General features: G+C 38.4%; 1 long non-coding RNA gene and 1 pseudogene across 1 annotated transcript in view; one reads left to right on the forward strand and one right to left on the reverse strand.

Annotated features, from left to right (window-relative positions):
* LOC137216920 (uncharacterized) overlaps positions 1-27420 on the forward strand; it is a 162785-nt gene that overhangs the window by 15697 nt on the left and 119668 nt on the right. The window lies entirely within an intron of this gene.
* LOC137217237 (uncharacterized) lies at positions 5848-7385 on the reverse strand (annotated as a pseudogene).

A 27420-nucleotide genomic window follows, 5' to 3' on the forward strand; every position in this document is an offset into this window, starting at 1 on the left:
ATTTTTCCTATCCCTTTTTGAATACAACTTGAATTTTAATCGGGCATACACATGTAGGAATGAAAAGACAAATCCTATGACCTTCACTAGATCAAAAAGCCTTGGGTAAAGCTCACATGCTAAAATGCTACAATGACATAGAGGGAGAAAGTGTGTGTATGTGTGTGCACACGCATGCACATGAGAGAAAAAGAGACAAGGGAGAGACAGAGGGAGAGACAGTCTTGATCAAGGAAGTTGAACGCTTGCTTATATTGGTCTTGGCCCTGAGTAGAGAAGTGGAGAAGAAAACTAAATCTTCATGTAACCTCAATCCTCACTTGAACATGGGGTTTCAATTCACGGTATTTGTTTGGCCAGAAAGAAAAAATCCTAAATTAAATGTTTGAAGTATTATAAAATGCCGAGATACTTGGCAATACACAAACCACATCCTCTCTGGGGGACTGCCACAGCAAACTGCCACAAAGTTCCAAATAACAAAAATTAAAAATCAAAACTTAAAAACTATGTCAGAAAACATTATTCATGAATGACACTTAGCAAAAATAATGAAAAGAAGTATTAGTTCATAGTTACTTTAGATTGTAAAGTTATAGGGAATAGAACATGAAATATGTGGATGTTAAATATGCTTAAAGACATAAGAAAGATTACTAATACAGTGAAAGCTGACTAAAGTACTTTCACAAAGTTTGAAATAGATTTGGAAGGAGAACAAAAAGAATTCTTTGAATGAAAATGTTAACCATTTAATTTAGAAAGACAGTGGAGGGCTTGCAGAGCAGATTAAACACAAATGATGAGAAAGTTGTTAAAAAGAAATAGCATAGCACAGGTGCTTTGTGACCACCTGGAGGGGTGGGATAGGGAGGGTGGGAGGGAGGGAGACGCAAGAGGGAAGAGATATGGGGACATATGTATATGTATAACTGATTCACTTTGTTATAAAGCAGAAACTAACACACCATTGTAAGGCAATTATACTCCAATAAAGATGTTTAAAAAAAATAAAAAATATAGTCTGAAGAAATTATTAACTTAGCACAATGAGATAAAAAGAGGAAAAAATATGAACAGTAGTTTAGGAAACATAGAGAAGAGTGGTAAATTATGACATATTTAATCAAGAGTGCCAAGGAAACATCAAGAGAGTATGACAGAGAATTTCCCAAAATGTGTCGATAACACCAATCTAAAGAGCCAGAAAACCGCAGTTCACAAGAAGAGTAAAATTAAATAAATCTGTATCACAGTAAAAGTACAAAATACAAAACTGGTAACATCTTAAAAATAGCCAGAGAGAATACAGATAACCTACAAAAACTGACAAGTACACTGACTTCTCAAGAGCAGTAATTGAAGCAAGAAGGCCATGAAATAATACCTTTATCAAAATGAAAGACAATAACCTTGTTAAGTTAGAGTTGTAGAGGCATTGAAACTATTTTTCACAAATCAGGGTAAATAAAGCTATTTTCATGTAACAAAAACTGAAACTTTTAAGGGACATTCTTCAGGAGGAAGAAAAATAATCTTAGAAGAGGTTTTAAAGAAATACAAAAGAATAATAAGCAACACCACCATACAAGTGGGTAAATCTTTAAAAAAATGATAAAGTAATATTATTGATGTCTACTTTTAAGGTTTAAAAAAAGTAAACATTGGTTAGGAACTTATAATTTGGGATTGGGGTTATTGGACTAAAATTATTCTATTTTGTCAGGAAATGTTTAAAGATATTGATTAATTTTGGACATTGTTAAGCATATGAAAATGCCTATGATCAGCACTTAAAGAGTAGTAATAGTATATACTTAAACAACGTATAGTTTAGGGATACACACTATAAAGTTTTATCACACTGTGATAAAATTATAAAGAAAGGAAAAGGAATAAGTTACACAAAATTCCAGACAGTGATTACGCTGATGGGATGAATGGAGATCACATTAGACCCAGGTACAAAAGGGTCTTTAAAATACTGGCAATATTATGTTTCTTAGCTGAGTATTGGTTACATGTGTATTTATTGTTTCTAAAGCAAAAATCACTTACACATGTGATATATATTCAATATAATCTGTGATAGATTCCATATAAAATATATATAAAATTTACCACTGTGTGTGAAGAAATACTTTGCAGACTGAGAGATGCATAAATTGCTCTATATTTACTTGCAATTACATGTAAATAAGATGGTGTCCATTTCCAACCACTTCATGCCTTTCTAAAAATTAATTTTATACATTAAAGTCAAATTTATTAAAATGGAGAACTGGCTGCCACAAGTGCAATCAAAATATAAATTAGTTCCATATCCTTAAAAAGTTTCCTCTTGTCCCTTTGCTGTTTATCTACATCTGGAACCACTGATCTGCTTTCTGTCACTGTAATTTTGTCTTTTATAGAATTTTCTATGAATGAATTCATATAGTATCTTGCCTTTTATATTTGACTTATTTAATGGAGCATAATGTCCTTGACATCCATCCATGCTTTTATATATATTAATATTTTCTTTCTTTTGACTAATGAACAATATTCTTTAATATGAATATAGCACAGTTTGTTTATCCACTTAGTTGATGGATTTTTGGGTTGTTTCCATTTAGGAGGATAACTACTGCTGCTATAAATATTGTGTATAAATTTTTGTGTGGACTTGTGCTTTAAATATCTTGGGGCAATACTAAGAATGTGAGTTCTGGGTCATATAGTGTATATATGTAGAGTATATGTTTAATGGTTTAAGATACTGCGATGTTTTTCAAAGTGACTATACCATTTTGCATATTGATCAGCAATGTATGAGAGCTCCAGTTGTTCTCCATTGTTGTCAACACTTGATATGATTAGTCTTTTTTTTTTTTTTTTTTTTGCGGTACGCGGGCCTACTCACTGTTGTGGCTTCTCCCATTGCGGAGCACAGGCTCCGGACGCACAGGCTCAGCGGCCATGGCTCACGGGCCCAGCCGCTCCGCGGCATATGGGATCTTCCCGGACTGGGGCACGAACCCGCGTCCCCTGCATCGGCAGGCAGACTCTCAACCACTGTGCCACCAGGGAAGCCCTGATTAGTTATTTTGATTTTAGTGATTCTAACATGGTGCAATGGTACCTCGTTGTGATTTTAACATCTCCCTAATGGCTATCAATGTTGAACATATTCTCTTATGCTTTTCTGATTTTTGAATATCTTCTTTTATGAAATATGTATTTAAATATTTTCTCATATCTTATTCTTGAGGACAAAATGTTCTGTATATATTCTGATTTCATTTCTTCTTTGACCATTGGTTAGGAGTGTGTTGTTTAATTTCAGCATGTTTGTGAATCTGCCAAATTTCTTTCCTTTATTGGCTTCTAATTTCATTCCATTGTGGTCAGAGAATATATTTTGTATAGTTTAATTCATTTAAAATGTTTATATTATTGCCTAGCATATGATCTATCTTGGAGAATGTGCCATGTGTGCTTGAGAAGAACATATATTCTGCTACTGTTGGGTGGAAAGTTCTGTAGATGTCTATTAGGTCTAGTTGATGTATAGTCTTGTTCAAATCTTCTGTTTCCTTGTTGATATCCTGACTAGTTGTCCTATTCATTATTGAAAGATAGATGCTAAAGTCTCCTACTAATATTGTTAAGTTGTTTATTTCTATCTACCTTTCAGTTTTTTCTTTATGCATTTTGGTGCTTTCTTATTAGGTGCAGGTATATTTATAATTGTTTTATATTACTGATGAATTGGCCCTCTTATCATTATAAAATGTCCCACTTTATCTCTAGTAATAGCATTTAAAGGCTATTTTTTTCGGATATTAAAATAGCCAAACCAGATTTCTTATGGTTGCTTTTTCTTTGATATATATTTTTCATCCTTTTACTTTTAATGCATTTGTGGCTGTTTCTTCTATTAATGAGGATAATGATACCTGAATTGCCCTAAGTCATAAGCTTCTAAAAGATTAACAGTTATGAGTTATTTGTGTCAAGTAGGAAAATTACAACACAAGCAAAGGCAGATTGTTAAGTAAGCTATGCATTCCAACAAATGCTTTCAACTTGTTACACAACATTTCAATGTTATGATACTGAGGAAGTGAGCAGTTTTCAAGAAAGAGCAATGTGTGAGTATGCAAGTTTAGAAAACTATAGCATTCATTCTCTGCATAACTGTTTTATTGACCTGGATTCCATTAACAACTATAAATGAGTCAGAAATATAAAGATTATACAGAAATAAACTATGTATTTATATACTCTGCTTATATTACAAATTTGTGCTTGAGAAGTATCTGTTATGTAAAATATATCTACCGCAATTAAAAACTCTATTAAACGGCACAACCCAATTCAAACATTTTATTCAGTTAAAATAGCTTTAGTAATAGACAAATGTGTGTCTCTTGCAAAACAATAATAACAGAAGTCATGTCTTCAATTCAGTTTTTGTCTATTCCAAAGTCCCATTCCTATACTCTTTTTTTTTTTTTAATCAGCTTCTGAACTAGTTGGAGTGAAACAGGCAACATGAATAACACTAGTTCTTGCTCCATTCTCTACAGAGCATCCAAAATCCTTCCAGATTCTCTATAAAGAACAGGATGATTGGATGAATGTGCCCCAGAGACAAGTTCCATAAAATAATAGACTAACATAGTTATGTACCCAACTCAACATATGCCCTGAAATCATGAAACTGAACATATATCAAGTTATTTAAATAGCCTTCTTTTAAACAATGGGACAATCTGGATAAAATGTAACCATGTATTTGTCCCTGGCAGAGAGCTGATTGATGAAGAAAAAATATATATGCCTAGAGAGCTAAAGCAGCTGAGTGCCACTAAGTTCATGATTCCAATCACTGTAGAATCTGAAAATATATTTGTGTAAGTGTAGTCTCCATGGATATTTATATGTGTCCTAGATTAAAAATGAAAAATGGGGCTTCCCTGGTGTCTGCCTGTCAGTGCAGGGGACACAGGTTCAGTACCTGGTCCAGGAAGATACCACATGCTGCAGAGCAGCTAAGCCCATGCACCACAACTACTGAGCCTGCACTCTAGAGCCTGCGTGCCACAACTACTGAAACCCGCGCGCCTAGAGCCCGTGGTCTGCAACAAGAGAAGCCACCACAATGAGAAGCCCGCACACCACAACAAGGAGTAGCCCCCACTCGCCGCAACTAGAGAAAGCCTGTGCACAGCAATGAAGACCCAACGCAGCCAAAAATAAATAAAAGTTAAATAAATTAGGAAAAAAACAATGGCTGATTCCTGCAGATGTGAATAACAATTAACAAATATATTTGCCTTCCCTGCACACAGTCCTTCTGCCAAAAGTACCATCCATGGACTTACCTAATGCTATATTCACCATTATAGTATTCTAAATAGCATTGCTTGTGATCAAGGAACTCGTTTATCAGCAAAAGAAGTGTGGTAATTGTCCATGCTCATGGAATTCACTGATATTACCATGTTCGCCACCATCTTGAAGCAACTATCAGTAAAATGGTGGAACAGCCTTTTGAAGACAGTTACAGTACCAGCAAGGTGGCAATATTGCAGGGCTGAGGCAAAGTTCTCCAGAATGGTGTATGTGATTTGAATTGGTGTCCAATATATGGTGCTGCTTTTCTTATAGCCAGGAATCACAGATCCAGGAATCAGGGGATGAAAATGGTACCATTCACTACTACTTCTAGTGACCCACTAGCAAATTTTTTTGCTTTTTGTTCCTATGACCATATGCCCTGCTGGCATAGAAAGTGTCTATTCCAGTAAGAACAAAATGCTGCCCCTTACATGATGCAAGAAATCCAGTGTGATCCATTCACCACGAGGCAGCTGGCTGATGCCTTAGAGCATGGTGCCATATTGAGGACTCAGTTTTGGTCTGTTGCTGGCAGATTAGACACAGCAGTGGCCATAGCCAGGTGAGCCTTGGTGCATGGAAGGCCACGTTGCTGAGCTCATGCTTATCTTCCTGATCCTGCCATCATATATACTTTGTTATTGAGCCCATTAGACAGTGACAGGGTAACTGGAGAAAGAGGCTAACTGGTATTCATAGAGTGAGTTATGCTATCCACTTGATTATTAAAAATCTCCTCTGCTGAGGTCATCTTTTGGTAAGCATTCACATGGGACACAAATAGCTACAATTTTTCCCACTCAAAGAGGTATATCCACATACCTTTCCCCCAAAGTTTCTTGTCACTAATATTCCAATTGTGTTCTTTTCAAGTCACCCACCATCCAGGCAAACTGTTGGCCACAGCCCACAGCTGCAATATATTCACACATCTAACCACTTCTCCTTCCAAGCAAAGTAAATAATTAAGTGCACTAATCGAAGTTCTGCCCAACTGGAGGATTTCTCTTCACCGCTGTCCTTCAGGGATGTCCCAGGAAAGGGCTGTAATGTTGAAACTGTTCACTTTAAGGTAGTACTTGCATACCATGCTGAGTCATCTGTCAATCAGACTCTAGTCTTCTATCGTCTGCCAACTGATTGTAGGGAACTCCTCATGAAGCCATAGGTGCAGGCTAGGAGAGAGAAGGCAGTGTATCAAGAGTGGGAATCATGGGCATTTGGGCCACTTCTTCATGTGACTTATGTGTGCCTTCAGGGCCTACTTGGGCCAATCATGTATATGATCTCAATTCAGTGATGGGGTGCTGTTATGCATGCCCAACTTTATGGCTTGATGGGTCAGATAACACCTAGCTCATGATGGGTAGCTAAGTTAGAATGGTAAATTGTTGAACCTTGGTTAAGCAATCAATTTTTACTAAGGCCCAGTAGCAGGTCAAGAACTTTTTCTCGAAAGGAGAGTAGTTATCCACAGAGTATGGCAGGACTTTGCTCCAAAATCCTGAGAGCCTGTGCCATGATTCACTTACAGGGTCCTGTCAAAGGCCCCTAAGAGCATCCCTATCTGTCACTGCCACTTCAAGCACCATTGAATATGTTGGATCATATGGGCCAAGTAGCAGAGCAGCTTGCGCAGAAGCATGGACCTGTGGCAGAGTCTTCTCTTGTTCTGAGCCCCACTCAAATCTATCAGCTTTCCAGGTCCCTTGGTAAATAGGCCAGAGTAAGATGCCTAAATGGGGAATATCTTGCCTCCAAAATCCAAAGAGGCCTACTTGTCATTGTGCCTCTTTCTGGTCTTAGGAGGGGCCCGGTGCAACAATTGTCCTTTGCTGTCTTAGTTCGGGTAACTATAATGGAATACCATAGACTCTGTGGCTTATAAACAACAGAAAGTTATTTCTCATCACTCTGGATGCTGAGAAGTCTGAGATCAAGGTGCTGACAGATTCGGTGTCTATTGAGAACCCACTTTCTGGTTCATAGTGAGCCATCTTCTCTCTGTATTGTCACACAGTAGAAGGGGCAAGGGAATTCTCTGGGGTCTTTATAAGGACACTAATCCTATTCATGAGGCTTCCACCCTAATGACCTAATCAGTTTCCAGTGACCTTGCTTCCAAATATTATCACATTGGGGATTAGGTTTCAACATATGAATTTTGAGAGGACAAAACATTCAGTGTATAACATTCACCTTAGAAGGGATGTCTCAACATGTTCCACACCTCACTGCCCTGGATATTTCACTCAGGTAAAAAGACCCTGAAATTTGTTGGATTTGTTTTCCACCTTCTGACATGCAAATATCTTAGCATTAAGTAAATAGGTGCTAATTCTTAATAACTATGTCCAATAAGCATAATGCCATCAATGTAATGAATGAGTGTGATACTGAAGCCGAATCTGGCCTCTGTACCCCTACATTGAATTAAATCTCGGAGACAGAATTTTGGGTGAAGTAGAAAAGAATAGCTTTATTGCTTTGCCAGGCAAAGGGGGCCAAAGCGGGCTAGTGCCCACAAAACTGTGTGTCCTTACCTGGAGGGGATAGTGAAGAGTTTTATAGTAATGGTTAAGAGAGAGCATGATCAGCTCATGGATATTCTTGTGATTGGTTGGTGGTGAGGTAAGTAGGGGTCAGCATCATCAACCTTCTGGTTCCAACTGGTCTGGGGTCTACGTGCTTGTGGGCAGCATACAGTTAACTTCTCCCACCTGGTGGGAGTTTCAGTATCTGCAAAACAGCTCAAAGATATTGTCTTGTATCTCCCTTGAGGGGGAAACAGGACCCTGCCCCAAGGCTGTACTATTGTTTCTTGACTATTCCTCCCTTGTCTCTGCATCCCCTCCCTTCCCTAATTAGGAGCTGTTTGAACTTGCCCATTGGAACTCAGGGAAGGTCATGGGTGCTGTATGAAGCCTATTTCCTGTAATCAAGAAACAGGGGACACAGAAAGACTTTTGTGCCCAGGAGCCCCACAGGGTCCTGCTTGGTTTCAATATCTTTTTTTTTTTTTAACATCTTTATTGGGGTATAATTGCTTTACAATGGTGTGTTAGTTTCTGCTTTATAACAAAATGAATCAGTCATACATAAACATATGTTCCCATACGTCTTCCCTCTTGCGTCTCCCTCCCTCCCACCCTCCCTATCCCACCCCTCCAGGCTGTCACAAAGCACCGAGCCAATATCCCTGTGCCATGCGGCTGCTTCCCACTAGCTATCTACCTTACTACGTTTGTTACTGTGTATATGTCCATGACTCTCTCTCGCCCTGTCACAGCTCACCCTTCCCCCTCCCCATAACCTCAAGTCCGTTCTCTAGGAGGTCTGCGTCTTTATTCCTGCCTTACCCCTAGGTTCTTCATGACATTTTTTTTTCTTAAATTCCATATATATGTGTTAGCATACGGTATTTGTCTTTTTCTTTCTGACTTACTTCACTCTGTATGACAGACTCTAGGTCTATCCACCTCTTTACAAATAGCTCAATTTCGTTTCTTTTATGGCTGAGTAATATTCCATTGTATATATGTGCCACATCTTCTTTATCCATTCATCCGATGATGGGCACTTAGGTTGTTTCCATCTCCGGGCTATTGTAAATAGAGCTGCAATGAACATTTTGGTACATGACTCTTTTTGAATTTTGGTTTTCTCAGGGTATATGCCTAGTAGTGGGATTGCTGGGTCATATGGTAGTTCTATTTGTAGTTTTTTAAGGAACCTCCATACTGTTCTCCATAGTGGCTGAACCAATTCACATTCCCACCAGCAGTGCAAGAGTGTTCCCTTTTCTTCACACCCTCTCCAGCATTTATTGTTTCTAGATTTTTTGATGATGGCCATTCTGACTGGTGTGAGATGATATGTCATTGTAGTTTTTTTTGTTTGTTTGTTTGTTTTTTTGCGGTACACGGGCCTCTCACTGTTGTGGCCTCTCCCGTTGCGGAGCACAGGCTCCAGACGCGCAGGCTCAGCGGCCATGGCTCACGGGCCCAGCCACTCCGCAGCATGTGGGATCCTCCCGGACTGGGGCACGAACCCGTGTCCCCTGCATCGGCAGGCGGACTCTCAACCACTGCGCCACCAGGGAAGCCCTCATTGTAGCTTTGATTTGCATTTCTCTAATGATTAATGATGTTGAGCATTCTTTCATGTGTTTGTTGGCAGTCTGTATATCTTCTTTGGACAAATGTCTATTTAGGTCTTCTGCCCATTTTTGGATTGGGTTGTTTGTTTTTTTGTTATTGAGCTGCATGAGCTGCTTGTAAATTTTGGAGATTAATCCTTTGTCGGTTGCTTCATTTGCAAATATTTTCTCCCATTCTGAGGGTTGTCTTTTGGTCTTGTTTATGGTTTCCTTTGCTGTGCAAAAGCTTTGAAGTTTCATTAGGTCCCATTTGTTTATTTTTGTTTCTATTTCCATTACTCTAGGAGGTGGGTCAGAAAGGATCTTGCTGTGATTTATGTCATAGAGTGTTCTGCCTATGTTTTCCTCTAAGAGTTTGATAGTTTCCGGCCTTATATTTAGGTCTTTAATCCATTTTGAGCTTATTTTTGTGTATGGTATTAGGGAGTGATCTAGTCTCATACTTTTACATGTACCTGTCCAGTTTTCCCAGCACCACTTATTGAAGAGGCTGTCCTTTCTCCACTGTACATTCCTGCCACCTTTATCAAAGATAAGGTGTCCATATGTGCATGGGTTTATCTCTGGGCTTTCTATCCTGTTCCATTGATCTATCTTTCTGTTTTTGTGCCAGTACCATACCGTCTTGATAACTGTAGCTTTGTAGTATAGTCTGAAGTCAAGGAGCCTGATTCCTCCAGTTCCTTTTTTCGTTCTCAAGATTGCTTTGGCTATTCGGGGTCTTTTGTGTTTCCATACAAATTGAAAAATTTTTTGTTCTAGTTCTGTGAAAAATGCCAGTGGTAGTTTGATAGGGATTGCATTGAATCTAGATTGCTTTGGGTAGTAGAGTCATTTTCACAATGTTGATTCTTCCAATCCAAGAACATGGTATATCTCTCCATCTATTTGTATCATCTTTAATTTCTTTCATCAGTGTCTTATAAGTTTCTGCATACAGGTCTTTTGGCTCCTTAGGTAGGTTTATTCCTAGATATTTTATTCTTTTTGTTGCAGTGGTAAATGGGAGTGTTTTCTTAATTTCACTTTCAGATTTTTCATCATTAGTATATAGGAATGCCAGAGATTTCTGTGCATTAATTTTGTATCCTGCCACTTTACCAAATTCATTGATTAGCTCTAGTAGTTTTCTGGTAGCATCTTTAGGATTCTCTATGTATAGGATTATGTCATCTGCAAACAGTGACAGCTTTACTTCTTCTTTTCCGATTTGGATTCCTTTTATTTCCTTTTCTTCTCTGATTGCTGTGGCTACAACTTCCAAAACTATGTTGAATAAGAGTGGTGAGAGTGGGCAACCTTGTCTTGTTCCTGATCTTAGTGGAAATGCTTTCAGTTTTTCACCATTGAGGATGATGTTTGCTGTGGGCTTGTCATATATGGCCTTTATTATGTTGAGGAAAGTTCCCTCTATGCCTACTTTCTGCAGGGTTTTTATCATAAATGGGTGTTGAATTTTGTCAAAAGCTTTCTCTGCATCTATTGAGATGATCATATGGTTTTTCTCCTTCAATTTGTTAATATGGTTTATCACATTGATAGATTTGCGTATATTGAAGAATCCTTGCATTCCTGGAATAAACCCCACTTGATCATGGTGTATGATCCTTTTAATGTGCTGTTGGATTCTGTTTGCTAGCATTTTGTTGAGGATTTTTGCATCTATGTTCATCAGTGATACTGGCCTGTAGTTTTCTTTCTTTGTGACATCCTTGTCTGGTTTTGGTATCAGGGTGATGGTGGCCTCGTAGAAGGAGTTTCGGCGTGTTCCTCCCTCTGCTATATTTTGGAAGAGTTTGAGAAGGATAGGTGTTAGCTCTTCTCTAAATGTTTGATAGAATTCGCCTGTGAAGCCATCTGGTCCTGGGGTTTTGTTTGTTGGAAGATTTTTAATCACAGTCTCAATTTCAGTGCTTGTGATTGGTCTGTTCATATTTTCTATTTCTTCCTGATTCAGTCTTGGCAGGTTGTGCATTCCTAAGAATTTGTCCATTTCTTCCAGATTGTCCATTTTATTGGCATAGAGTTGCTTGTAGTAATCTCTCATGATCTCTTTTATTTCTGCAGTGTTAGTTGTTACCTCTCCTTTTTCATTTCTAATTCTATTGATTTGAGTCTTCTCCCTTTTTTTCTTGATGAGTCTGGCTAGTGGTTTATCTATTTTGTTTATCTTCTCAAAGAACCAGCTTTTAGTTTTATTGATCTTTGCTATTGTTTCCTTCATTTTTTTTCATTTATTTCTGATCTGATTTTTATGACTTCTTTCCTTCTGCTAGCTTTGGGGTTTTTTTGTTCTTCTTTCTCTAATTGCTTGAGGTGCAAGGTTAGGTTGTTTATTCGAGATGTTTCCTGCTTCTTAAGGTGGGCTTGTATTGCTATAAACTTCCCCCTTAGAACTGCTTTTGCTGCATCCCACAGGTTTTGGGTCGTTGTGTCTCCATTGTCATTTGTTTCTAGGTATTTTTTGATTTCCTCTTTGATTTCTTCAGTGATCACTTCATTATTAAGTAGTGTATTGTTTAGCCTCCATGTGTTTGTATTTTTTACAGATCTTTTCCTGTAATTGATATCTAGTCTCATGGCGTTGTGGTCAGAAAAGATACCTGATAGAATTTCAATTTTCTTAAATTTACCAAGGCTTGATTTGTGACCCAAGATATGATCTATCCTGGAGAATGCTCCATGAGCACTTGAGAAAAATGTGTATTCTGTTGTTTTTGGATGGAGTGTCCTATAAATATCAATTAAGTCCATCTTGTTTAATGTATCATTTAAAGCTTGTGTTTCCTTATTTATTTTCATTTTGGATGATCTGTCCATGGGTGAAAGTGGGGTGTTAAAGTCCCCTACTATGAATGTGTTACTGTCGATTTCCCCTTTTATGGCTGTCAGTATTTGCCTTATGTATTGAGGTGCTCCTATATTGGGTGCATAAATATTTACAATTGTTATATCTTCTTCTTGGATCGATCCCTTGATCATTATGTAGTGTCCTTCTTTGTCCCTTTTAATAGTCCTTATTTTAAAGTCTATTTTGTCTGATGTGAGAATTGCTACTCCAGCTTTCTTTTGGTTTCCATTTGCATGGAATATCTTTTTCCATCCCCTTACTTTCAGTCTGTATGTGTCTCTAGGTCTGAAGTGGGTCTCTTGTAGACAGCATATATAAGGGTCTTGTTTTTGTATCCATTCAGCTAATCTGTGTCTTTTGGTGGGAGCATTTAGTCCTTTTACATTTAAGGTAATTATCGATATGTATGTTCCTATTCCCATTTTCTAAATTGTGTTGGGTTCGTTATTATAGGTCTTTTCCTTCTCTTGTGTTTCTTGCCTAGAGAAGATCCTTTAGCATTCGTTGTAAAGCTGGTTTGGTGGTGCTGAACTCTCTCAGCTTTTGCTTGTCTGTAAAGGTTTTAATTTCTCCATCAAATCTGAATGAGATCCTTGCTGGGTAGAGTAGTCTTGGCTGCAGGTTTTTCTCCTTCATCACTTTCAGTATGTCCTGCCACTCCCTTCTGGCTTGTAGGGTTTCTGCTGAGAGATCAGCTGTTAACCTTATGGGGATTCTCTTGTGTGTTATTTGTTGTTTTTCCCTTGCTGCTTTTAATATGCTTTCTTTGTATTTAATTTTTGACAGTTGGATTAATATGTGTCTTGGCGTATTTCTCCTTGTATTTATCCTGTATGGGACTCTCTGTGCTTCCTGGACTTGATTAACTATTTCCTTTCCCATATTAGGGAAGTTTTCAACTCTAATCTGTTCAAATATTTTCTCAGTCCCTTTCTTTTTCTCCTCTTCTTCTGGAACCCCTATAATTCGAATGTTGGTGCGTTTAATGTTGTCCCAGGGGTCTCTGAGACTGTCCTCAGTTCTTTTCATTCTTTTTTCTTTATTCTGCTCTGCAGTAGTTATTTGCACTATTTTATCTTCCAGGTCACTTATCCGTTCTTCTGCCTCAGTTATTCTGCTATTGATCCCATCTAGAGTACTTTTAATTTCATTTATTGTGTTGTTCATCATTGCTTGTTTCATCTTTAGTTCTTCTAGGTCCTTGTTAACTGATACTTGCATTTTGTCCGTTCTATCTCCAGGATTTCGGATCATCCTTACTATCATTATTCTGAATTCTTTTTCAGGTAGGCTGCCTATTTCCTCTTCATTTGTTAGGTCTGGTGCATTTTTATCTTGCTCCTTTATCTGCTGTGTGTTTTTCTGTCTTCTCATTTTGCTTATCTTACAGTGTTTGGGGTCTCCTTTTTGCAGGCTGCAGGTTCGTAGTTCCTGCTGTTTTTGATGTCTGTCTCCAGTGGCTAAGGTTGGTTCAGTGGGTTGTGTAGGCTTCCTGGTGGAGGGTACTAGTGCCTGTGTTGTGATGGATGAGGCTGGATCTTGTCTCTCTAGTGGGCACGTTCACGTCTGGTGGTGTGTTTTGGGGTGTCTGTGGCCTTATTATGATTTTAGGCAGCCTCTCTGCTAATGGGTGGGGTTGTGTTCCTGTTTTGCTAGTTGTTTGGCATAGGTTGTCCAGCACTGTGGCTTGCTGGTCGTTGAGTGAAGCTGGGTGCTGGTGTTAAGATGGAGGTCTCTGGGAGATTTTTGCCATTTGATATTATGTGGAGCTGGGAGGTCTCTTGTTGACCAGTGTCCTCAAGTTGGCTCTCCTACCTCAGAGGCAGAGCCCTGACTCCTGGCTGGAGCACCAAGAGCTTTTCATCCACACAGCTCAGAATAAAAGGGAGGAAAAGTGGAGGGAATTAGTAGAAGTATGAGGAAAGAAAGAAGGAAAGGAGGGAAGGAAGGAAGGAAGAAAGAAAGAAAGAAGCAAAGAAGGAAAGAAAGGAGGGAGGGAGGAAGGAAGGAAGTAGGGAAAGAAGGAAAAAAGACAGAAAGAAGATACAGTAAAAATAAACTAAAGTATAATAAAGTTATTGAATTAAAAAATTCTTATTTAGAAAAAAAAAGGGACGGATAGAACCTTAGGACAAATGTTGGAAGCAAAGCTATACAGACAAAATCTTACACAGAAGCATACACATACACCCTCACTAAAAGAGGTAAAGGGGGGAAATCATAAATCTTGCTGTCAGAGACCACCTCCTCAATTGGGGATGATTCGTTGTCTAAAGGAGGAAAGGAAGGAAGGAAAGAAAGAAAGAAAGAAGGTAAAGTATAATAACGTTATTAAAATTAAAATTGATTATTAAGAAATAAATTTTAAAAAAAAACCATGGACGGATAGAACCCTAGGACAAATGGTGGAAGCAAGACTATCCAGACAAGATCTCACACAGAAGCATACACATACACACTCACAAAAAGAGGAAAAGGGAAAAAAATCATAGATCTTGCTCCTAAAGTCCACTTCCTTAATTTGGGATGATTGGTTGTCTATTCATGTATTCCACAGATGCAGGGTACATCAAGTTGAATGTGGAGCTTTAATCCGCTGCTCCTGAGGCTGCTGGGAGAGATTTCCCTTTCTCTTCTTTGTTCTCACAGCTCCCAAGGGCTCAGCTTTGGATTTGGCCCCACCTCTGCGTGTAGGTCGCTGGAGGGCGTCTGTTCTTTGCTCAGACAGGACGGGGTTAAAAGAGCCGCTGATTCGGGGGCTCTGGCTCACTCAGGCCGGGGGGAGGGAGGGGCACGGAGTGCGGGGCGGGCCTGCGGCGGCAGAGGCCGACGTGACTTTGCACCAGCCTGAGGCGCGCTGTGCGTTCTCCCGGGGAAGTTGTCCCTGGATCCCGGGAACCTGGCAGTGGCGGGCTGCACAGGCTCCGCGGAAGAGGGGTGTGGAGAGTGACCTGTGCTCGCACACAGGCCCCTCGGTGGCGGCAGCAGCAGCCTTAGCGTCTCCCGCCCGTCTCTGGGGTCCGCGCTTTTAGCCGCGGCTCGCGCCCGTCTCTGGAGTTCCTTTAAGCAGCGTTCTTAAACCCCTCTCCTCACGCACCAGGAAACAAAGAGGGAAGAAAAAGTCTCTTGCCTCTTCGGCAGGTGCAGAGTTTTCCCCGGACTCCCTCCCGGCTAGCGGTGGTGCACTAACCCCTTCAGGCTGTGTTCACGCCGCCAACCCCAGTCCTCTCCCTGCGCTCCGTCCGAAACCGAAACCCGAGCCTCAGAGCCTCAGCTCGCAGCCCTGCCCGCCCCGGCGGGTGAGCAGACAAGCCTCTCGGGCTGGTGAGTGCCGGTCGGCCCTGATCCTCTGTGGGGGAATCTCCCCGCTTTGCCCTCCGCACCCGTTGCTGTGCTCTCCTCCGCCGCCCCGAAGCTCCCCCCTCAGCCCCCCGCAGTCTCCGCTCGCGAAGGGGCTTCCTAGTGTGTGGAAACTTTTCCTCCTTCACAGCTCCCTCCCACTGGTGCAGGTGCCGTCCCTATTCTTTTGTCTCTGTTTTTTCTTTTTTTCTTTTGCCCTACCCAGGTACGTGGGGGGTTTCTTGCCTTTTGGGAGGTCTGAGGTCTTCTGCCAGCCTTCAGTAGGTGTTCTGTAGGAGTTGTTCCACGTGTAGATGTATTTCTGGTGTATCTGTGGGGAGGAAGGTGATCTCCGCGTCTTACTCTTCCGCCATCTTCAAGGTCCCCCCGGTTTCAATATCTTATTGGAGGAAAATGTGATCAGTATCTCTGAGAATTAAATTATGGCATAGGGCTAGAGAGTTGCTATATCCCTGAAATAGGACATAAAGGTATATCGCTGGTCTTGCCAGCTGAAAGCAAATTGCTTCTGGTGGACTATATGGACAGGGTTGGATAAAAAGGCATTTGCCAAATTAGTAGAGGCAAACCAGGTGCCAGGGGATGTGTTAATTTGCTCAAGCAATAAAACCACATCTGGTACAGCAGCTGCAGTTGGAATCACCACCTGGTAAAGTTTACAGTAGTCCACTGTCATTCTACAAGATTCATCTGACTTTTGCGTAGGCCAAATAGGAGAATTGAATGGGGCTGTGGTGGGAATCATCACCCCTGCATCTTTCAAGTCCTTGATGGTGGGTAATCTCTGTAACTCCTCCAGGAATGTGGTATTAGGGTTCACTATTTTGCTAGTTAGAGGCAGTTCTAGTAGCTTTAATTTGGCCTAATCCATCATAATAGCCCTCACACCACAGGTCAGGGAATCAATGTACGGATTCTGCCAGCTGTTGAGTATATTTATCCCAGTTATGCATCCTTTGGGGGAAATAACCACAGGATGGGTTTGGGAACCCACTGGGCCCTCTGTGAGATGCATCAGAGCTAAGATTTCCCTGATCACGTGACCTTCATAATTCCCTTCTCTGAATGGTCAACTGCAGTGATGTTTTGGGTCTCCTGAAATTAGTGTTCTTTGAGAGCCAGGGTCTTATAGTCCACAAACGGTCTGATTATTTTCTTTTCTCTAGTGCATTGGTTCCTTTGGGGAAGGCAGGGAGAAAGCGTAAGAGTGTAAAATTTTGGCAGTGTACTGGGATCCTTCCTCAAGGGGACCTGGCCTCTCCTTCATTCAAGGAGTTCTAGGTGTGTAAAATCGCTCAAGACTGGGAATTGACTGAGGATCCATAACTCTCTGTTTTTATGATCCAGTTTAGACTTTTGTTAACTTCACCTGGAACTTTTCTGATTATACAACTGAAATGATTCAGTAGGCTTCTATCCGTTTCAGCGCTACAGCCACCATGACTAGCCAACAGCATAGGTCTGCATAATTCAGGCTATTCTGTTGCTGCCTTGTCTCTACTGTCCATTACAGCAACCACACTTACCTTGCTTTTGGTGGTTCACGGCTGCACCTTGGCCCTTGCCACCTGCCATTTCCTCGCACTATACTTAGATTAGGCAATTCAGTGACTGGAGTTCCATGAAAAGGTCTCACCTACACCGAAGAGCAATTACAGAGCTCTTCAAGGATTCTGGAAGTCCCCTCAGAAATTTATTTCTCAGCATTTTGATGAAAGGTGTGTCTTCTGAACCGTCCCTGTGTTGGTGAATAGGTCTTAAGTACCCACTCTAACATTCAGATCTCCCTAAACCTTTGAATTCCTTTCTGTACATTAAAACTAGGCAGATCTGGCTTTTCTAATTCACTCACTGCGCCACAGCATCAAATGCAGAATTTCTGCTTAGTGAGCCCATCTCAATAAATTCTGCCTTAGCAACATTAAATTTGTTCCATCATTATCCCACACATCAACATTCTGTCCATTCTCACACACGTCCCGGAGATCTGTTGGTATAAATTAGAAAACTCAGGTAGTTCTTTTGATGTGTAGCACACATCTTCATGGGTCACAAAGTATACCTCATCTTTAGGGACCTGCTAAAACTTGAGTCTAGTTAAAGGTCTAGAAGCAAGGAGAGCTGGTCTTTGTAGGAGTTCAGGTTTCCTGAGGAGAGATTCCAGCACTCCATTGGAGAAAAAAAACAAATTACGAGTTTAGGTGCAGTAGAGATGGTAAGAGGAGCTTTGCCAGCGCTGACTTCCCCCGTGGCGGCACTGCATGGAGCTGAATTAGCCGGTGGTGACCTCTCCCACAGGGAAAGGGAGAGTAGTGAGTGAGTGCCTGGTTTCCTCAGCTGTGCAGGATGCTTCTGGAGAAACCAGTTTTTCTCCCACAGCACCCCAAGTATTGGAGTGGGACCTCCATGATGGGGGGGTGGGAGAGGAGATGGAGAAAGAGGCAGATAATACTAGAGAGCATTAAAAGGTTGTGGTTCTGCCTTCTTGCACTGTTAGTGGGAATGTAAATTGATACAGCCATTATGGAGAACAGTATGGAGGTTCCTTAAAAAACTAAAAATAGAGCTACCATACGACCCAACAATCCCACTACTGGGCATATACCCTGAGAAAACCCTAATTCAAAAAGAGTCATGTACCACAGTGTTCATTGCAGCCCTATTTACAATAGCCAGGACATGGAAGCAACCTAAGTGTCCATCGACAGATGAATGGATAAAGAAGATGTGGCACATATATGCAATGGAATATTACTCAGCCATAAAAAGAAACGAAATTGAGTTATTTGTAGTGAGATGGATGGACCTAGAGACTGTTATACAGAGTGAAGTAAGTCAGAAAGAGAAAAACGAATACCATATGCTGACACATACATATGGAAACTAAAATTAAAAAAAAGAAGGTTCTGAAAAACCTAGGGGCAGGACAGCAATAAAGACGTAGACGTAGAGAATGGACTTGAGGACACGGGGAGGGGGAAGGGTAAGCTGGGATGAAGTTAGAGAGTATATATACACTACCAAACGTAAAATAGATAGCAGTGGGAAGCAGCCGCATAGCACAGGGAGATCAGCTCGGTGCTTTGTGACCACCTAGAGGAGTGGGATAGGGAGGGTGGGAGGGAGACTCGAGGGAAGAGATATGGGGACATATGTATATGTATAACTGATTCACTTCGTTATAAAGCAGAAACTAACACACCATTGTAAAGCAATTATACTCCAATAGAGATGTTAAAAAAAAAAAAAAAAAAGATGTTCTGGATGACTGCAATCAGAACTACAACAGGAAACCCATGCAAAAGCCCCTGAGTAAACCTCACCAGAGAATCCCTGCAAATGGCACCAAGGAAACACGAGTTATTTGTCTAAACTTATCCTTCCTCACTGTACTCCAGCCATACTGACTCTTTGTTCCTGTAATTTTAGGCACAATTCCAATATGGGGCATTCAAACCTGCTGTTGTTTTTATCTGGAATTTTCTTTTGCTGATATTCACATGAATCATGCCCTTACCTTTTTTTTTTCTTTCTTTTTTTTTTTTTTTTTTTTTTTTTAGCGGTACGCCGGCCTCTCACTGTTGTGGCCTCTCCCGTTGCGGAGCACAGGCTCCAGCTGCGCAGGCTCCGCGGCCGTGGCTCACGGGCCCAGACGCTCCGTGGCATGTGGGATCTTCCCGGACCGGGGCACGAACCCATGTCCCCTGCATCGGCAGGTGGACTCTCAACAACTGTGCCACCAGGGAAGCCCTACCTTCTTTTTTTATTTTTATTTTTTTTCAGTTTTTTTAAATTAAAGAATATAATCCATACAATTAAAAAGGTGTAAAAAATTCAAATTCATTTTTCTTAAAAAAAATTTTATTGGAGTGTAGTTGCTTTCCAATGCTGTGTTAATTTCTTGCTGTACAGCAAAGTGAATCAGTCATGTGTATGTGTGTGTGTATATATATATATATATATATATGTGTGTGTCCCCTTTTTTCAGATTTCCTTCTTGTTTAGGTCACCACAGAGCATTGAGTATAGTTCCCTGTGCTATACAGTAGATTCTCATTAGTTATTTTATAAATAGTATTGTATCTATGTTCCATGGTGTAATGGTGAGCACTCTGGACTCTGAATCCAGCCCTTACCTTCTTTAGGACTTTGGTCATATACACAGTGTGGTCTTTCATGACCATTCTATTTAAATTTGGATTCCCTGACACACTTTGTATTTCCTGTTTCCAATTGTTTTCCTCCATGCCACATATCTCAATCTGATATGTTTTACACTTTATTGTACTTATTTATACATTTATTGTCTTAATCCTCAAATTAGATGATGAATTCCAATATGAGCAAGAATCTTTGTCTTTTACTTAGCATTTCCTTAGTGCTTAGAAGGTTACAGGCCACATAGTAATTTCCCAATAAATATTTATGAGGAAATAAAGTAAGGAAGGAAAAAGGCTGGTAAGAAGGGAGAGAGGGAGTTTTTATTTTCTTCTATGTGCAATTTGATAGCAACTGAAGTTTTTTGGGTAATTGATGCCATAATTAGCTTTGCATTTTTGGAAGGATGCCCTGGGTTCTGGGCAGAGAAGGCCCTGACTACCTTTCCTACCACATCTCTTACGATTCCCATTCTTATTTACTATTCTGCAGCCACTGGACTTCCTTCTGACCTGAAACACTCCAAGATTTTTTCTATCTCAAGTCATTTGCACTAGCTATTCCCTTGGCCTAGAATGCTTTTCCTCTAGACCTTTTCGTTACTTGTTCCTTTTCATTATTTATTTCTCAGATTAGATAACTTTCACCATCACAGGAAGAACTTTGCTAATGACCATAGCTAAATTACCCTACACCACACGTTCATTAAATCATTCTCTATAATATACTATGTTTCATTTTCATCATAGGTCTTATCATAAATTTAATTGCTTATTTATTTGATTTTGTGTTGATTTTCTGCCCCCCTCGTGTAAGTGGCATAAAGTTATGGCCTTTGGCTATCTAATTAGTTGTTTTATGCCTACTGCATAGAACAGTGTTTTGCACATGGTTGAAAAGCAGTAAACAATTAATGAGTGAATGAAAGGATGAAAAGAGGCAGTATAAGCAAGGGTTGGCTTTTTGGGGGAGATGATGAACTTATCAGTTAAACTAGAAAAAATATGGTAGAAGAAAAGATTGAAAAGGTAGGTGTACTGGCATTGGGCCATTACAACTGGAGTCTTTGATCAAATAACAGTGGTTTATGGATTAGCATATCCTTTAGTTTTTCTGATTTACAAAAGAGCTCCAGTGAAGACTGCTGACATGCTTGTTTTCTAATTGCTCCTATTTTCTATCTACAACTTAGCCCTCCAAATTGCTAGGCCTCACATTTTAGAGTACATTTTAAAAAAAGGAAATGTTTGCAAATATAGATCCTGGTGATCTACCACAGAAATTGTGATTCAGTAGGCCTAGATTTTGTTCTAGGAATCTGAAATTTTGGTTAGCTTTTCAGGGAATTTGATGCAAGTTATACCTGGACTTCACTTTGAAAATACAATTCCAGATTTTTGTTTGTTTTAAAATGTAGTGGAAGGTTGATCTGTACTCAGTGCATTTCAAATATCTCCACTATGAACAAAGGATTCAGGCCGAAACACTTTGCAAGCTTAACCGGCTTGATAATATTTTTTGCATCATCCTGTACAAGACATAATTAATATTAAATTTAAAAAGGTTGCATATTAGCTTAGGGTGGTGTAACAAGATACCACAGACTGGATGGCTTAAACAGTAGGTACTTATTGTCCACAATTATTGAGGCTCGGAAGTCCAAAATCAGAGTGCCAGCTGATTTGATTCCCCAATGAGGGTCTCCTCCTGGCTTGCAGATGGGAAGAAGGGAGGGAGGAAGAGAGACAGAGAGAGAGAGAACACAAGATCTCCTTATAAGGTACCAGTCCCATCACAAGGGTCCTACCATCATGACCTCTACTAAACCTAATTACTTCCCAAAGGCCTCATCTCCAAATAACATCACATTGGGGATTAGGGCAACATATGAATTTGGGGAGGACACAATTAAGTCCATGGCAAGTTGCAACTGTTGGGCAAGCATTTCAACCCCTAAATGTGCCTCAGTTTCCTCATTTGTAAAATGGAGATAGTAATGTCATCACCCAAAATAAAGCACATGATTCTTTGGAATAGAAATTAAATGAGTCAATGACAATGGGAGGAAAGTGCTAGCTAATTAATAGTAGTTTTGAAGAAGTAATTATTCACATATCAAAGAGGTGGAAGGAAAATCTGAATCTGTTTACAAGTTACTTTGAATAATTATATTTATAATTTTGGAAACAATGTTTTCCTTCTATATGCCATTTATTTTACCCTAAAGTAAGTACATGTTATTCTAATAGTCCACAAATAATTTTAAACAATAAATACTATTTGCAGATACAAATTTGAGAGAGGATGTACATGACCATTCATTAGTGAGTTTGCAAACGTGAGATTCTTTTAGAATTGACATAGCCCTTCTTTTTGAGAATGATCCTATAAATGGAACGCAAGCAAATGAAAAATATTCAGTTGCTCACATGAATAGAAATGATGGTTGAACTAATCTTATGGCAGCTAAAACTAAATTGAACGTGTGTGCTATGGATACTGTGTGGAAAATTGACTTTTTCCCCCAGCTTTGTTGAGATATAATTGACATATAACATTGTATAAGTTTAAGGTGTACCATGTGATGATTTGATACACATATTTATTACAAATGATTTTCAGAATATGGTTAGTTAACACATCCATCACCTCATATAGTTATAAATTCTTGGTGTGTGGTGAAAACATTTAAGATCTACTTTCTTAGCAACTATCAAGTATATAATACAGAATTGTTAACTATAGTCACCATACTGTACATTAGATCCCCAGAACTTATTCACCTTATAACTGGAAGTTTGTATCCTTTAGCCAACATCTCCCCATTTTCCCTACCCCTCTACCATTATTCTACTCTGTCTCTATAAATTTTTTTTTTTAGATTCCTCATATAAGGAAGATCATACAGTATTTGTCTCTCTCTAACTTATCTCACTGAGCATAATACCCTCAGGTACCCTCCATGTTGTCACAAATGGCAGAATTTCCTCCTTTCTTATGGCTGAATATAGTCCATTGTATATATGTATGTACAAAATATATATATATGTATATATTTCTTTATCCATTTGCCAGTGATGGACACTTCAGTTCTTTCTGTGTCTTGGCTGTTGTGAATAATGCTGCAAGAACATGGGGGTACAAATAGCTCTTTGAGATCTGGATTTAATTTCCTTCAGATGTATACCCAGAAGTGGGATTTCTGGATGATATGGTATCTATTTTTAATTCTTTGAGGAACCTTCATACTTGTTTTTTCCATAATGGTTGTACCAGAAAATTGAGTTTTTATAAAAAGAATGTTCTAGAATGTGGCAGTGCCCATTTTCATACTAAAAAGTCTTTGACATTGTCTCCCTGTAGGTTTATTTTCACAAGATGAAAATCAATTTAGACAATTTAGTCAAAGTAGAATTAAATTTGATACTTCTGTCTGATCTTTCATACTGTACAGATATGTATATTTAAAATAGTTTTAGAAGCTCAGTTTTATTGATTTGGACAATAAGTTGGCCACTCACATGTACATAAATTGCTTGTACTTATCTACTCTTGAGGAGAGGGTGGTAATTTAGAACTATTATCTACATATGTCAATGGATGAATTAAGTGCTCCAGTGCTCCAGTGACTGAGTGGAGTCAAACAATTTCAAAGAATCCATTGTATTTTCCACTTTATAAATCCTTTTCCCTGGTAATAAAACCATTTTTGGTTACTATGTAGATGCTTATTTAATCAGAAAAAAAAATAATAATTTGTTTATAATAATAATAGTTTTATCATCATCATAATAAAATAATAGTTTAAAAATAAAAATAGTTTTATAATCATACTTTTATCATAAATGGAGAGGAATATTTAAAGGAAGCAGAAGTCTTGTTCAAATACAAATAATGATGCTAGCATTTTTAGCTTCTGATCATTTGATTGTACTGGGCATTGGAAATGACATCTCAGTCATAGTGTGGCATCATCCTATGTCTACATTTATCTACCTGACATTTCCCTGTATTTAGGTAACCATGCGTGGGTGAATGAACTTGGACTTGAAGGTTTAAGCTGTGATCAAAAGGGTATTAGATATGATTGGGTATCTCTCAGCCACATTAATGAGAAGTTAGACAGTCAGATGCTAACACAAGCAACAGATTCTGTCTCTGTTCTTTTAACATTCAACATCCATATTTTCTTATATGTATCACATATTAATTATAAAAATAACTAACATTTCAGAGCTTACTGTGTACCAAATGTTCTGAGTTCTTTTATAGATTATCTCCCTTAATCTTCACAAGAACCCAGTAAGTGCTGTTATTACCTACTTTTTATAGATTATGAAATTGGGACCTAGAGAGTTGAAGAATTTACCCAAAATCACACAGATAGTAAGTGGTAAAACAGAGTTATGTATCTAAGCAGTCTTGTTTACCCTTAACTGAATCTCTACTCTTAACTGCCAACCTATAACATTATCAAAATCTATTGGGTTTTTTTTCCCACTTTAAATAGCTCTTTAAGCTGTCCAAGTTTCATTAATCAATGAGTAATTCAATGTTTTAACCCCCAAGGAGTGTTTACATTAAATCTTTACTTTAATCCTAATAATTATTCAGTTTCACTGAAAAAGGACTAGCAAAACATAAATGAAGTAAAAGTGACAGTTTCCCCTTAACCTCACCAGTGCTGGTGAGTTAAATTCCCTGGATTTCATTTTCTCCATCTAAATCCTGAGGTAATGCCTGCTTGTTTATATTGCCACCTTCTTATTATTAAAATCAGTTAAAAATTAATAAATTAAATGTAAATATTAATACCAGTAGTATTAATATTATTTAATATCATTCATTTATATTATACCAATAGTATTAATATTATTTAATATCATTCATTTATCATATTATTTAATATCATTCATTGAATATCAATATCATTCATTTCATTTGATTAATTATTAAATATTAATTATTAAATATCTGGAATTAATATTTCAAGTATGTGTTTGGAACTTTCATAAGTACTACTTCTTTTAGTTATTTCACACAACAGACACAAACTCACATAAAATTGTCAATTATGTATTATTAAACAGTTTTCAAATGAGGAAATTGAGGCACAAAGGTTATAAATCACACAACTAGAAAGGCAAAGTGGGGTTCAAAATGAAGTCTCCTGACACCACGAAATATATACTTTCCTACACATTATACTGAGTACAAATTGAAGCTAGCTATTGAAAAACACTATAGGCTGTAAACAATACCTATTATTATGAGATGGGTGGTGATGAGAGAATAGTGTTCTATAGCTCCATTTTGGTTATAGAAGAAAAAAACTTTTGAGGGATATATTAGAGTAGGCTAGATCATGGTAACAGATTAAAATATGAAATTGCTTAATAAATATGTAGTTCATTTCTTGCTTACCTAAGAGTCCAGGGAAGTTTCAGTTTTGTTAGTTCTGCCTTTTCTAAAACTTGATTTCTAGTGTTACCCAGGAGATTGCCATCCAGATGGCCAGAAAGGAAAAAGAACCTGGAGAAAGCACGCTAGCTTCTTAAGAGCCTTGGCCTAGAAGTGACGTAGATCACATCTACCCACATGCCATTGTGGATAACTAGTCTTGTGACCACAAAAGACTAGTAGTGGTCACACAACTTGCTGGCTGGGTAACTGCTACCTAGGTACAATTGATACTAAAAAATAAGAAATTAGATTGAGCTGGACAGATAACCATCTAATAACCACAGGAAGTTATTCCTTGATACTGAGTTCAACAACCACCTAAAAATGGATTGCGTATCAGAGGGTATTTTTTTGTTGTTATGTGAGGACCAGTGTGCCGATATTCATTGAAGTGACCACCCCTGGCTGATATGTGTGTGTGTGTGTGTGTGTGTGTGTGTGTGTGTGTGTGTGTGTGTGTGTGTGAGACAATGTACCTAAGGCAATTACAGATGAGAATAAACACAATAAAATTATATAAGTTCCATTTTTGCCACCTGCCAAAGGCTCTTTAATAGCCACTCACTTCTAATCATTCTCAAATGAAAAATAAATAGAATTGTAAACGTTGCTAGGATAATTTACTGTTCATCATAAATGAGCAATAAATAGAATACTGTTCATATATTTATAATCAAAATCAAATGAGAACAGTTGTTTGTTTGTTTTTTATTGAAGTCTTTAGCTTCCAGGCCATCAGAAGAGAAATAAAACTTTAGCAAGTAAGGACAAAAGGCACTTAGCAGCATCTGTTATCTTCATAAACTGTTGTTTTCTTTCTTAGACCTTCACAAAAGAAGGAAACTTAGAAATCAACTTTAAACCTCTCTATTCTGATTCCAAAGACTGAAAAAATACTGAAATAAGGCATAATGTCAGATTTTGTTTGGCAGGTTGAATAAAATAAAGTAATGGTTGTTTGCCTGCTGCTGAAAAAACAATTTTAAGGAGATGTACAGTTATCACTTTAACTGTAAAATAAATTTGGTTATTTGATCATTTATATAGACCTGAATCACATCTAGAATGGTATGGAATAAAGAATGAACTTTCACCTTATGCTATACTCTCTAAGCTACCTAAATATTATATTTTTTTTACCTCCTCTTCAAGGTCAATGAATTGACAAACATTTTTATCGCCTATATAAGTGCTGTAGGAACAAGGACGGTGTCTTTTTATCAATGTGCCACTTGCGATGGTTTGCTAAATTTACCAAATGTTTTTATAGTAGTTACCATATTGGAGGCCTAAATGTGAAAAACACACATGAACAATGAAACAGTATAGCTTGCTTTTCCTTTGTCTATATTTCTCAGTCACCTAAATACTTCTAGGTCAGAGGAAATTGAAATCATTATTTTTGTTGCTTATATTACTAAATTATTATGTTGGTTGAATTTTCTTTGCAAAAAATATGAAGGTCTCATGACTTCTTGAACGCTTAAAGTATATATAGAGAACATGTTTGATGTGATCATAATTATTAAAGTTTTAACCTTGAAATTAAAAGATATTTTAATAGACTTTGTCATAGGCAGAAGTTGATTTGGACAACTCCCTTCCCTTAAATATTCAAAATGGATGTTGATTATTACTGGGTCACAAAAGTTTTACAGTTATTTTTGTAATTCTAAAATATCGTTAGCTAAGAAGAATGAATGAATTGTAATTGACCCACCTATGTAGCTCCAAAAGGTAAAGGCCATTATACTAGATTCTGTCCCTTGAGCTATCTGAATAGACATCTAACATTCACCACTATTTTTAAGTCTTTTCAGCTACAAAGAATCCATAATGTGTACAAGTTAGAATTCAGAAGATACCATAATTCTGACATTTTCATTGTAATACAAATATATAGAGAGGAAACAGTTCACTTCAAACAATTTTCTTGAATATATTTATTGGCAGTTGGGTATTAACTTTGAGGAACAAAGATGAATAATACAGAGATGAAAGAGATGAATAAACCTCACTATTATTGTTTGCAAATGAAAAA

The sequence above is a fragment of the Pseudorca crassidens genome, chromosome X (genome assembly GCF_039906515.1).
Source record: "Pseudorca crassidens isolate mPseCra1 chromosome X, mPseCra1.hap1, whole genome shotgun sequence".
In the NCBI taxonomy this organism is placed as follows: Eukaryota; Metazoa; Chordata; class Mammalia; order Artiodactyla; family Delphinidae; genus Pseudorca; species Pseudorca crassidens.